This window comes from Schistocerca piceifrons, chromosome X (assembly GCF_021461385.2).
Source record: "Schistocerca piceifrons isolate TAMUIC-IGC-003096 chromosome X, iqSchPice1.1, whole genome shotgun sequence".
NCBI lineage: Eukaryota > Metazoa > Arthropoda > Insecta > Orthoptera > Acrididae > Schistocerca > Schistocerca piceifrons.
Window position 1 is genome coordinate 439,067,396 of NC_060149.1, and position 14,928 is coordinate 439,082,323.

Genomic DNA, 14,928 nt, shown 5'->3' on the forward strand with positions numbered 1-14,928 from the left:
ACAAGTCCTGGTGTTAATAAACAACTTGGTAACCATATTATAGATTTTTTAAATTGTCCAGACAAAAGATTAAAGGAAAAATTTGCTTCTACATTAGTTAAAGAAAATGGAATTACAAGATTAGAAGCAACAATTTATAATTACATTAATCTAGATTTCCAAAAAGAACAATAATTTAATGCATTAACAGATTGCTTAGAACTAATAGAAAATAACAACAAATATTTAGAAAAAGCTCCATTTTATTCTGTTCCACTAGCTAAAATGTCGCAAAAATTAACAGCTTCGTTACAAAATATTTGTTGTATTATTTTTAATGATCTTTTAAAATATGTTTATTGGGGTAACAGAAATACTAACAAATTAATAGGAATACAAATAAAAATTAAAACAGAAAATAAAGAAGAAAGAGAAAAATTAGTTAAATTTGTTTTATCTGCATTCAGTTTTAACTTCTTGCCTATTAACTGTATAGAGATTTTCGAAGAAACAGGTAATGTAGTTTCTGTAAAACAAACATGCTTTATAAAATCTGGAGAAACATATTTTTCGAAATCTAATACTTCGTTTTCTACAACAGCCAAAGAAATAAATATCGAAGAATTGGAATTAATAAACGCAAACAATATTATTGCATTTGTATCTAGAAAAAGAATAAATAACCGCAGCAAACTTTATACATATTCCATTAAAGAAATCGAACCAATTAATACACCATATTTACAATCTACTAAAAAACGAGAACAAGAACTAGAAAATTAAAATATACAAGAAAGAGAACTAGAATATTTAGATAAAACCAAATCTTTAAAGGAAGAATACAAAAATACTTCGGAAAAAGAACAAAAAGTAAGACAAAGAGAAGAATAAATTAAAAATTATTTTATGCAACAGTGGATAGATTTCCCTACAAGTGGTGTTTTTAATATTTATGCTTTTGTGGTAAACGATAAAAATAAGTTTACATATGTTGATGTATTGGGTGAACAAAATAGTAAAAAATCTGTATATATTGTTAAAGGACCCAATAAAAATACATTTAGAGAAGTACCTTCAACATCGCAGCATGTCAGCGATCGTTGGTTAATATATTAAAAAACTAAAAACTCACCTCGATTGCGAAAAATTGACACTAGGTCCTTTTTTTGCAATCTAGGTGGGTTTTTAGTTTTTTAATACATTTATAGAAATTAAGAAAAATAGAGATATTCTTAAAAATGAAGGATTTGTTTGTATTCCATATAACAGTCTTCGACAAGAATTAGAGATTTTTTACTATCCAAAGGAAGAACCATTTTTAGAAATAGAAACAGATGGTTTTTCGACTTTTAATGGACATTCATTTCCTAAAATAATTTACTAAAAAACAATAACGATGTTTGAAGACAAAGATAGTTTATTGTATAAAGAAGAAGATAAAGAAATCATTGAAAAAGTAAAAATGGGCCAAATACTAGGAAATATAACAATAAAAAATTGTAAACGTTTAGAAGATCTAGAAGAAGGATTACAACTAATTATTTATAACATTAAAATCGAAAAATATTGAGGAAAAGATAGATATATTTTTTAATTTGAATATTTACCAGATTGTTATTGTTCTAATTATTGGTTGGAAGAGGAAATTAAAAATAAAAATATAGATCTAAATTACAAGATTACAGTTAAACTAGATAAAATTAAAACAATACCAAATAAGAATAAAGACAGATTAGTGTACCTCATTTGTATCATGTAACAAGTATCTGTGAACAATATGTATATGGGCATGGCCTTTCAGAGAAGATGATGTGTGTTTTTAAATATTTTAAGCATGACAAACATTTATTATTTGCTGAGTTTTATCCACTTGACATCTTGTGCATGAGCTAAGTGTAAAATGAACATGTTTTACTACCAAAAAATGGTAAGACCTGAAGATAACAGCTAATAATTTCAAAACCGGTTGTCTTGAATAAAAATTATTTTGTGTGATCCTGAATATTGAATGGTTTCTAAAATATGTAAAAATAATCTGAGAAATTTATTGGTATGAAGTGCAAAACCTTTTATTTGTGCTGTTCATTGTGTCAACTAGGTCGCGAGAATGATCACTACATTGAGCCAATATTTTCGTCAATATGTTTCTGGTTCAAATATCCTGCCACACACCTGAATACCAGCAGAGATTCAGACATATATGTATGCAATATGTGCGACACACGTGTTCCAGGCGAAGCTGCAGGTATTATACTGTTGTTACCTCATTAAAGTAAACATTACAGAGACATAGAGATATAGAACTAAAACTAAATTCCATCTGAACAGGTCATGAAGGCCCAACGGTACCGACAGGACGCCATGCCGTCCTCAGCCCAAAGGCGTCACTGGATACGGATATGCAGGGACATGTGGTCAGCACACTACTCTCCCAACCGTATGGCAGTTTACGAGACCGGAGCGCTACTTCTCAATCAAGTAGCTCCTCAGTTCCCCTCACGAGGGCTGACTGCACCCCGATTGCCAACAGCACTCGACAGATCGGATGGTCACCCACCCATGTGCTAGCCCAGCCCGACAGCGCTTAACTTCAGTGATCTGACGGGAACCGGTGTTACCACTGCAGCAAGGTCGTTGGCATAGAGACATAGAGGAAAAGGAAATTTACTGAGGCAGAGCAGTATTTAAGATAAACATTTCTTGTTGTGTTTAGGTCAGAGATGAAGTTTGTTGATGATGATGATGATGATGATAATGATGATGCAGATGCAGAAACAATGTACGTAATTTTTTGATACGTCTGCACATGTGGGATGAAATTTAATGTTTGTGACAGGAAGAGAGAGATGAAATACAGAGGAGGAACGTTATATATATATATATATATATATATGTGCGTGTGTGTGTGTGTGTGTGTGTGTGTGTGTGTGTGTGTGTGAGAGAGAGAGAGAGAGAGAGAGAGTGTGTGAGTGTGTCAGTTAAACAATTCGAGTGAAGACGTTTATCTAATTTTTATGCAACTCAGGTAAAGCTTACATAATTTTTTTCAACCTGACTACAATTTTTATACAATTCGGGTAAAGATTTTGAATTTTTTCTCCAATATAGAAATACTGTATGTCTTTAAATATGGCACCATTTTTATGCAGTTCAAGTGAAGCTTATATAATTGGGCAGCTACACCGTGACTGAGTGTCTCATTTTAATGGCCACTATAGATCTATAACACTAGGCTGTGATTAATTTTAATGCCCACTAAAATATTACACTGTGATTGGCTGGAGGTGGAGGGAGAGTGAAAGGCAGAGGGAGGAGATAACGTCATTGAGATGGGGTGTGGTGTGTCATGTGATGATGGTGTTATCATTGACAGAGGTGATGACGTCATGATAATGTCGTCATAGACAAGATGGCGTGGCTCGTGATGTCACAAATACAAACAAATTAAAACTTTTTGATTAGATGGGCTGGAGTCGGCATAGTCAGGCTACAATTAACAATTCGATTAGATGCTGGGTTCGAATCCCCATCCAGCACAAAACGTTCCGTCAGCTCATTTCAAGTTTAAACATTCTCGACTTTGTTACTTGTGAATGGAACCATACAATACAACTTTTATTGCTTGCAGAGTTACAGTTTTAGAATGTTAGCTAGACAAATAGTCACAGAAGTGACACGAGAAGTCATATGATTAAGTTCAAAGTTGATTACCGTAAATTCCATCTACAGCATCAACAGACTTTCGAATTCAGACAACATCACGTTTCACTTTTACGAGGTCATCTTGGCGTCCTTTTATGGGGCAGTACTATTCATAATCAGAACGATCAGTTCATCCCTTGCATTTACGTTTTCTTTATGGACTTCGCCTTTTTCCATTCCCACAGGCAAAAACAGAGGTGCATCCGAGGATATTGATAGTCAAGAAACGTGACCATTTCTGACCATCAAGCTTCTAGGGGGTATTAGGTTCAGATGGTTGTCACCTGAGGAATACAGTATGCCAGGGCCCCGTAATTCTCGAAAAACATACCCATTCTTGTGGCCAAAGGATAATATTGCTGGAAGTTCGATTCCTAGAAATTACAGATAAAGGGACTCTGTAAGGCGTTGTGGTAACACAACAGACCCAGTCCACACGTTTACAGAGAAGCGCTCCTGAAAACGTGTATTTACAAAGTCATGTGGGTTTTCTTCGAATCGCCGATGCGATTAAAGTGTGTTGTTGATAATACAATTAACTAAAAGCAAAATTCTAATCGGATACCATCACCTCCTTGTCGAAGGTGTTGAATCCACTGTAAATGATAAAGACAGACGTCGTGCTTACGTAATGTCTGCCATATTGATGAATGTGGAACACTGATACGTGCAGAAACTCAGCGTGTGCTTGTAGAAGGACTGCGTTCTATCAGGTGGTGGTGGTGGTGGTTAGTGTTTAACGTCCCGTCGACAACGAGGTCATTAGAGACGGAGCGCAAGCTCGGGTTAGGGAAGGATTGGGAAGGAAATCGGCCGTGCCCTTTCAGAGGAACCATCCCGGCATTTGCCTGAAACGATTTAGGGAAATCACGGAAAACCTAAATCAGGATGGCCGGAGACGGGATTGAACCGTCGTCCTCCCGAATGCGAGTCCATTCTATCAGGTGAATAATGTCTTATGATTCATCCACACTCTACTTGTGTATGCTTAAAGATGAAATGTGGCGGCTGGATACTCCACCAGGCTCATATAGTTCAGTGAAAACCCATACAGAAGTACCATAGCAGCACTCTCAGCATTTTTAAATAAGAGCAGTGAGCTTAAAACAGTAGAAGTAAGAAACTACAGTCTCACCTGAAAAATTCAATTAAGTAAATTCAAGCAAAATTTCACAATTACAACTTCAAAACAAGCCAATTGATAAACGAAGACATAACAACTGAAGTAGCATCAAAGGAAATGAAATCTGATCTCTGTAATCAGTAAACAATAAAAACTGTGAACATGTTATACGGAATGTTTTACTTGAATTAGTCTTTAGTATTATCTCCTAAACGTTTAATATCCTTCCTGAAAAACCCGTACATATGATATTGTAGTTAAGACGAACACTTTCTAATCACTCTAAATTCTGTATTGTTCGCAGTTACTAGTAACTTCTCTTTCGTGGCACAGACAACTTGGTGCTAGTTTAGTATACACTCCTGGAAATGGAAAAAAGAACACATTGACACCGGTGTGTCAGACCCACCATACTTGCTCCGGACACTGCGAGAGGGCTGTACAAGCAATGATCACACGCACGGCACAGCGGACACACCAGGAACCGCGGTGTTGGCCGTCGAATGGCGCTAGCTGCGCAGCATTTGTGCACCGCCGCCGTCAGTGTCAGCCAGTTTGCCGTGGCATACGGAGCTCCATCGCAGTCTTTAACACTGGTAGCATGCCACGACAGCGTGGACGTGAACCGTATGTGCAGTTGACGGACTTTGAGCGAGGGCGTATAGTGGGCATGCGGGAGGCCGGGTGGACGTACCGCCGAATTGCTCAACACGTGGGGCGTGAGGTCTCCACAGTACATCGATGTTGTCGCCAGTGGTCGGCGGAAGGTGCACGTGCCCGTCGACCTGGGACCGGACCGCAGCGACGCACGGATGCACGCCAAGACTGTAGGATCCTACACAGTGCCGTAGGGGACCGCACCGCCACTTCCCAGCAAATTAGGGACACTGTTGCTCCTGGGGTATCGGCGAGGACCATTCGCAACCGTCTCCATGAAGCTGGGCTACGGTCCCGCACACCGTTAGGCCGTCTTCCGCTCACGCCCCAACATCGTGCAGCCCGCCTCCAGTGGTGTCGCGACAGGCGTGAATGGAGGGACGAATGGAGACGTGTCGTCTTCAGCGATGAGAGTCGCTTCTGCCTTGGTGCTAATGATGGTCGTATGCGTGTTTGGCGCCGTGCAGGTGAGCGCCACAATCAGGACTGCATACGACCGAGGCACACAGGGCCAACACCCGTCATCATGGTGTGGGGAGCGATCTCCTACACTGGCCGTACACCACTGGTGATCGTCGAGGGGACACTGAATAGTGCACGGTACATCCAAACCGTCATCGAACCCATCGTTCTACCATTCCTAGACCGGCAAGGGAACTTGCTGTTCCAACAGGACAATGCATGTCCGCATGTATCCCGTGCCACCCAACGTGCTCTAGAAGGTGTAAGTCAACTACCCTGGCCAGCAAGATCTCCGGATCTGTCCCCCATTGAGCATGTTTGGGACTGGATGAAGCGTCGTCTCACGCGGTCTGCACGTCCAGCACGAACGCTGGTCCAACTGAGGTGCCAGGTGGAAATGGCATGGCAAGCCGTTCCACAGGACTACATCCAGCATCTCTACGATCGTCTCCATGGGAGATAGCAGCCTGCATTGCTGCGAAAGGTGGATATACACTGTACTAGTGCCGACATTGTGCATGCTCTGTTGCCTGTGTCTATGTGCCTGTGGTTCTGTCAGTGTGATCATGTGATGTATCTGACCCCAGGAATGTGTCAAAAAAGTTTCCCCTTCCTGGGACAATGAATTCACGGTGTTCTTATTTCAATTTCCAGGAGTGTAGATCTTTAGTTGTTATATGCGCCTGCGACCAAGCACGATTTGTGCCTGCGTGTGTGTGTGTGTGCTTTATTTTCTGCCTTCATTACCTTACATCATTAACTAGCGTATTTATCTAGCAGATTTAGTGGTTCGCACTATTCCGAACCTTTGACGAGGAACAAATCGCTGCCCTGTCCACAATTTGCATATCAATTTTATTTCGAAGCATCTAAAGATTCAACTGCGAATTAGAGCAACTAAATAATTACAGAAACGAAAGAAACCTTGTAGTAATTACTCCCTACACACAGAGGAACAGAAACCTGTAAACAGATATCGGCTGACGTCATTCTGAGAGAAATTAATAAATTGTTCAAAATGACAGAGGCCTTTAAAAATATTCGAGTTCCAACGGAGCATCTTCTTTGTCTTGAGGCGCGTACGAACATTGAACATCCCGGTGTCACAATGGCCGAGGCTGCGCCAAGTTGGGAAACTTCCGGGGCAAGAAGGAAGCGGCCAGGTCTATGGCCCAGCAGGCGACAGCTAGCCACTTGACCACCCAGCGAGTTGGCACCGGAATTGCCTTTTTTAGCTGTAGAGACACTAGTGTGAGATAGCGACCAGCGAACAAAAGCCGCTCCAGGGGATTCTGGAACGTCGTCTCGGAAGGTCTACTAGCCGCCGTCTCGCCCGCGACAGCCCATTGTCCATGCGTACGCTCCGCCATGCGACGGTGGAGCTTAACGGTTCGTGACTTCGGGCACAGTCTAATAATGATGCTCGGATTCGATGCCGTTTCGATCGTTTGGCGGTCGTGAGTATTTCGCGATACTACGGGAGAGCAGCTGTGCCAGCCATGCGTTAAGGCTCACCGCGCCCCGCCACCCCCACCCCCCTTTTGTTGCTGAAACCTAGTTCCCATGGTTCACTCCGAAGTGTTCTCAGTTCAACTTATGTGGCTATAAAAGGATGCTCTCTCTTTATGTTGGTGTGTCTATGTCAGTGAAGGCTGTCCTCGGTTAAGAGTACATTGTTTTGTGCTAATTTCAGAATATCCCTTTTTATTTTAGTTTCTAAATCTTTTATTTGCTATGCGATTTCTACCACATTCGCCAGCACCGTTCAAATCAGTGGCTCCCTGCTAGTAGTGTCGTAGTCCATGCCTTCACCCGGTCTGATATCGTGTAGAATAATAGATCCCGATGGCCTATCAGTGTTTATCTCACCCTCTAACTGGGGTTAGCTCTTTACATTCAGGCCGCCTGGTATACGAAAACTGAGACAGTCGGCTTAGGCGTGGTAGCACACAATGAATCATTATACGTATTTGATTGTTACTATCGTTAATTTTTAAACAAAACTTTAAATCATCAGCTTTACGATAAAAAGATAAATTAAAGAAGAAACAACAAAATAAACAGTCGAAGAAAGGTAAATCATTTGACAATGAAGAAGAACACAACAACAAAAATAGAACGGGAATGTCTTCCGAAGTTGCTGTTGGGTTAGTGTACAACTCAGAAGAGAGCGAGAGTGTCACCAGCCGCGCAGAGTGGCCGCACTGTTAGAGGCATCATGTCACGAATTGCGCGGACCCTTCCGTCGGAGGTTCGAGTCCTCCCTCGGGCATGTGTGTGTGTGTTCGTCTCAGCATAAGTTAGTTTATGTAGTATGTAAGTCTAGGGACCGATGACCTCAGTCCGCAGCTCGTGGTCGTGCGGTAGCGTTCTCGCTTCCCGCGCACGGGTTCCCGGGTTCGATTCCCGGCGGGGTCAGGGATTTTCTCTGCCTCGTGATGACTGGGTGTTGTGTGATGTCCTTAGGTTAGTTAGGTTTAAGTAGTTCTAAGTTCTAGGGGACTGATGACCATAGATGTTAAGTCCCATAGTGCTCAGAGCCATTTGAACCATTTGAACCGATGACCTCAGCAGTTTGGCCCCTTAGGAATTCACACACATCTAAACATTTCGAGAGTGTCACTCTTCCCAAGCACACCGCAGTCATGGAGCAATCCGTGCCTATCGTCAGCACTTGAACACTCATTTATAGGAACTGGTGATGGAAAAATCATCCTCCAGTCGGGAGAGGATAACCAATGTGACAGCGGGACAGTGTTGCAGGCGAGATTGTGGCGGTTGTGCGGAGCTACACCTATGTGGAGACGGAATGTGTTGACATTTCTGCGGAGCCCAAGACACCTCACATAGTAGACTTCGGGACAGGCTGTTCCAGAAGTAGGCCTGTCCGTAGCTACCTACGACGTATTACTAGGAAAAGCCGCTTCGAGCGAGCATGTTGGACGATTGTTTATACTTTATGTCGATCTTACTAGTCCCTGGGAGAAAACAGACACCATTCCAGCTGTTTACACTCTACAAAATTGTTAAGACTTTCGTGGCCACTTGTTGACAAACTGCATATTGGCTTCTGTCTCGGGTTCTTCGGGCGACGTTCATCTAATGATTTTTCTGACGTTTCGCCAGCACGAGTGGCTGACATTGTCAAAGCTTCACCCTCCATTGCCAGTGGTGAACTGGAGCCGAGCTCGCGGCCGCAGACTACTTGGATTACCCAAGATCCATAAGAACAACGTTCCACTGAGACCGATCGTTAGCGCTCCTGGCTCACCGACGTATAAACTGGCAAAACACTTGGCCTCTCTGCTCCATCCACACGTGGGGAAGACCGACACACACATAAAGGACTCTGGACATTTCATTGAGAAGCTGAAGAAACTGAAACTTACACCAAACGACATCCTGGTCAGCTTTGATGTTGTTTCGTTATTTACGAAAGTGCCTCTCAGTGACGCTCTGGAGCACATCGGTTCCATTTTCCCACAAGACATCAAAAAGCTCTTCTATGCATGTCTCACCACGAGCTATTTCACGTGGAATGACGATTTCTATGAACAGCTGGAAGGCATCGCCATGGGTAGTCCTCTCAGTCCAGTGGTGGCCAACTTCTTCATGGAACAATTCGAAGCACAGGCTCTGGACTTGGCGACTTGCAAACCTAAGGTGTGGTACAGGTACGTCGATGATACTTTCGTTGTGTGGAGTCATGGTGAAGAACAGCTCGGTGACTTCCTAAGACACTTGAACAGCCTCCATGCTAAGATAACATTTACCAGGGAAGTAGAAAAGGCCAAGAAACTGCCATTTCTAGATGCGCTGGTCACAAGGGTCGGCGAAAACCTGGGACACAGCGTGTATCCAAAACCGACACACACGGACCGATACCTGCACAAACTGTCAAACCACCACCCAAGCCAGAAAAGAGGCATGATTAGTACGCTCGTAACGAGAGCAGGACGAATATGTGAGCCGCAACACCTCAGACGAGAAATGCAACACCTGGAAACTGTTCTGAGGAGCAATGGGTACTCCACAAATTATATTAGAAGTGTAACAGAGCCAAACACTCGGCGAAGTAAGGAACCAGAAAAAGAAATGTCGGGTACGGCCTTTCTGCCATACATTCCCAGAGTGACGGACAGAATCGGCCGTATATTGCGCAAACATGGCGTAAAGACGATTTTCAAACCGACAAGGAAGATCAAAGAGTGTCTTAGATCGGCGAATGAGAAAAGAGACCCATTCGCAATGTCGGGGATATACCGTATGCCAGGCACATGCGGAAAAGTTTATGTCGGAATGACTGGACGATCAATTAACACCAGGATCAAAGAGCTTAAGCGACATTACAGGTTGGGGCAGGTGGAGAAATCGGCCATGGCAGAGCACGCACTGAATGAGACCGACCACGTAATAAAATTCGCCGACACGGAAGTTCTGGCTGTAGAGAAGCACTATCACATGCGCTCGTTCAGAGAAGCTGTAGAAATACAAAAACACGCGAACAGTTTCAACAAGAAAGAGGAAAGCCTTAAGGTAAACGGATCCTGGCTTCCCGTACTGCGACGAACGACCGTCGCAGGTAGCAAGAGGAGAACCGCACCGAAAATGACCGCAGAGAAGCCCTCGGACGTTGGCGCGCCAGGTTCATATAGTCTGCGGCCGCGAGCTCGGCTCCAGTTCACCACCGGCAATGGAAGGTGAAGCTTTGACAATGCCAGCCACTCGTGCTGGTGAAACGTCAGAAAAATCATTAGATGAACGTCGGCCGAAGAACCCGAGACAGAAGCCAATAGGCAGTTTGTTTACACTCTGCTACTAAACAAAAAGCGAGAAACATAATTATGATCGTTTTTTTAAGCTATTAAAATCAACGTGCTAGGAAGGATCACTGAGTTTCCCATGATGGACTTCGAAATTGCTATCGTCCAATCAGCTATATTACCAGAAACATAGATTACAGGTTGCAACTATTTTAATCATCGTTTCTGGACATAAGCTCTGTGTTGCTGTCCTGTTCCCGCCCATATGGAAAACGAAAAAATACACTGTCACGTAAAAATGTGTTCAGCTCTAGCACATCTTCGCCCGGAAATGCTGGATGATGGTTGCTTGTGTATTCAGGGGAGCATGCCTGAAAACCAAGCTTCAGGCGTTCTAAGAATACTTTTACGGACCAGTGGCTCGATAATGAGCATATGCCAAGAGATATCAGAAATTCCAGGGGAAGGCGACATCGTGCTAACAACGTCTCTGAAGAATATAATCGAAGAATAAATATATTAATATTAAAAATACATCGAAATGTTTACTCATTATTAACACATCTTCAAGAAGATGCAGGATACAACGGTCACAAATTTCACCAATGAATTTTGAATTTTAATGGAGAAAGAAGCCAGGAGTAAAATTAACGAGACTCTTGCAAACCATTGAAAGGCCACAGACTCACAAAATCACTTCTTACTTGTGTGGCCTACGCAAAGCAATTACGCTGAGGAATAAAAACTCATAACCCTTGGAAATTATGTAGATATTGAAAACAACTTTAATGCACGTCATACTCATTGGTTATCTTGTAAATATCGTAAATAAGTTTAATGGGGGATGAAAGGAAACCACTTCTTGGTGGTGTTCCCCGGAAACGACACGAAGTCGGCTCAATGTCTCTTACAATTTGTAAAATCTTCGCTAGTTAAGACAGACAAGAATACCTCATGGGCCATGTCTTTTCTAGGGAATATTCGCGGCATTCCCCTTGAGAGGTTCTTAGAATTAAAATCTGTATGCGTGAGCATCGAATAGAAAATTGTTGCAGCCGAAATCCAAGGAAATGAGATACAACTACATCCATTCATTCTCATTACTATAAATAAAGGGGAATAATATGAAAAAAACGTTAATTAGTTACAAATACACACTTTATTCAACATGTAAGCGTCACTACAGATAGTCGAATTTAGATTATGACATGTTCGATAGGCCTGCCATCATTGGCAATGATGTGGCGCAGACGAATAGCGAAATGCTGCATGACCCCTTGAAGATCGAGGCTGTCGAAGACCTCCTGAAAGGCTGTTTTCAGCTCAGCAGTGGTGTTGGGGTTATTGCTGTGTTCCTCGTCTTTAATATAGCCCCACAAAAAGGAGTCGTATGTGTTCAGATCCGGAGAATATGGTGGCCAATCGAGGCCCACGCCAGTCGCCTCTGGGTACCACAGAGCCAGAATGGGGTCCCCAAAGTGCTCCTCCAGGATATCAGACACTCTCTTGCTTCGATGGGGTCCAGCTCCGCCTTTCATTAACCAAATCTTGTCGAAATCAGGGTTACTTCGGATAATGGGGATGAAATCATCTTCCAAAACCTTCACGGACCGTTCGGTACTCACCGTTCCATCAAGGAATATCGCACCGATTATTCCGTGACTGAACGCTGCACACCAGACAGTCAACCTTTGAGAGTGAAGAGACTTCTTGATCGCGAAATGCGAATTCTCAGTCTCCCAAATCCGCCAGTCTTGCTTATTGATGAACCCATCCAAATGAAAGTGGGCTTCGTCGTTAAACCAAACCATACAGCGCATACTAATTCCCATCATGCCCCGCGGCCAACCGTGCACTTTGAACATCCTAACGCTAACCATTCAGAGGTTATTTCATATAGTTCAATAACTGTCACCCTGGACATATTTTTTTAACACATAAAAAGGCATAAAGAATGCCGAAAGAAAAATACAACTCCCTCAAAGACTGTGTGCAGTGCCATCAGGCGCATACTGATGGGTTGTGTTAGAGATTCATTTATCAATGTCATCGTCCAGCAGGTGGCGCTTTGGAGGCTTGTCTGTGCACTCTCTGTTTTGGTTCTTCATGCATTAATTGTGCTGAGTTTAGAAGTGAACTGTGTGCACTACATTCATTCCAGGGTACTACCGTGATGATTATGTAACCCTGCTGAACAGCATCAGCCATTTGACCTGTATCGCATTATGGGCCTGCGGGAAGCTGGATGGACGTATCGACAGGTTGCTCCACGTGTTAGGTACATTGTATAGGTGGCCTGTCGTTGCTTTCAGTGTTCCCACAACCGTACGTCGGGTTCTGGACGTCCGTGTAGTACAGATGCACATCGAGATCGAGGCATTGCGAGAGCAGCAGTTGCCGACCGAACATCATCCAGGCCAGAAATCTGGGCACATGTTCCACCTGATGTGTCATCAAAGACCAATGGGAACCGTCTGCTTACAGGAGTCCTAAAATGATAATGTGCCTCTGGCCATGCTACCTACTGACACCACGACACCGCCAAGCACAGCTACTCTGGTGTCGTGAAAGAGTCGACTGGAGAATGCAATACCACACTGTGTCTTCAGCAATGAGAGTAGATTCTGTCTGAGTGAGCGATGGACGGATGCGTGTAGGGCGTGGACCTGGAGACGGCCTATTTCGGAGTGCATTCGCCCACGACACACAGGTCTCAGCCCAGGCTTCATGGTATGGGGGCTATCAGTTACAACTCGCAGTCACATTTTACTGTTTCTCCGGAGTAAAGAAGGCAGTACCCGCTACAATGCAAACGCAACTGCCATTTCTTCGACAGGGTGGTGAGGTGCTTTTTCAGCAGGACAATGACGTCCACATACTGCTGCTACGACGCAACGTGCTCTTCGTTGTGTACAATTGCCTTGGCCAGCAAGATCACAAGATTTCTCGCAAACTGAACGCATATGGGACATGGTGAAGTGGTAACTTACTCGTTCTCCAGAGGTCGCAAGAACCTTTACCGAATTGCAATAAAAGGCGCAAGGTGCTTGGGACAATCTATCACAGGATGCCATACGGCATCTTTACGCTCGCTTCCACTCGAGGATACACATCTGTGTTACCGCCAGAGGGAGTACACCGCGTACTGATGCAACTCTTTGGACACCCTTAACTGTGACGTGTGTTTCATTTGGTCTGAACTTGTTTTCAGATACACCTACAATGATGAACTACTTGTCACACTACTTGTCAATGAAATGACGTTGTCCTTGAGGGTATTGCATTCCTCTTCCGACAGTGTATTAAACAATTAAACATTTAATCCACGTTCGATGTTGGAAGTTTGTGACTGTTGATATAATGAAAGATTGAACAAATGCGAACAGTCGCTTTTTGTGATCATTTATTTCCCCGATATCCGTATGAATATCATTGAACACCCTGGAAGCAACAATCTATGCAAAACTGACGTTATAAATGCAACGCCTATATAAGACAACGAGTGTCTGGCGCAATTGTTAGATTGGTTACTGCTGCTACGATTCCAGGTTATCAGGATTTAAGTGAATGTGAACGTCCCGTCATAGTCGGCGCACGAGCGACGGGACACAGCATCTCCGAGGTAGCGATGAAGTGGGAAGTTTCCCGTACGACCATTTCATAAGTGCACAGTCAATATCACAAATCCGGTAAAACAACAAATCTCCGACATCGCTGCGGCCGGAAAAAGATCCTGCACGAAAGGGACCAACGACGACTGAAGAGAATCGTTCAACGTGGCAGAAGTGCAACTCTTCCGCTATTTGCTGCAGATTTCAATGTTGGGCCATCAACAAGGGTAAGCGTGAGAACCATTCAATGAAACATCATTGATATGGGCTTTCGGAGCCAACGTCCGCTCTTTTACCCTTGGTGATTGCACAGCACAAAGCCTTACGCCTAGCCTGAGCCCGTCAAACCGACATTGGAATGTTCATGAATGGAAACATGTTGCCTGGTCGGACAAGTCTCGTTTAAAATTGTATCAAGCGGATGAACGTGTATGGATATGGAGACAACCTCATGAATCGATGGACCCTGCATGTCTGCAGGGGACTATTCAAGCTTGTGGAGGCTCTGTAATGGTATGAGGCGTGTGCAGTTGGAGTGATGTGGGACCTCTGATACGTCTAGATACGACTCTAACAGGGGACACATACGTAAGCATCCTGTCTGATCACCATCATCCATTCGTGTCCACTG

The 14,928-nt window shown here is 43.4% G+C and overlaps 1 pseudogene; it reads right to left on the reverse strand.

The window, feature by feature from the left end:
- Positions 1 to 2,500: 2,500 nt before the first annotated feature.
- LOC124723344 lies at positions 2,501 to 2,618 on the reverse strand (annotated as a pseudogene).
- Between the last annotated feature and the right edge of the window lie 12,310 nt (positions 2,619 to 14,928).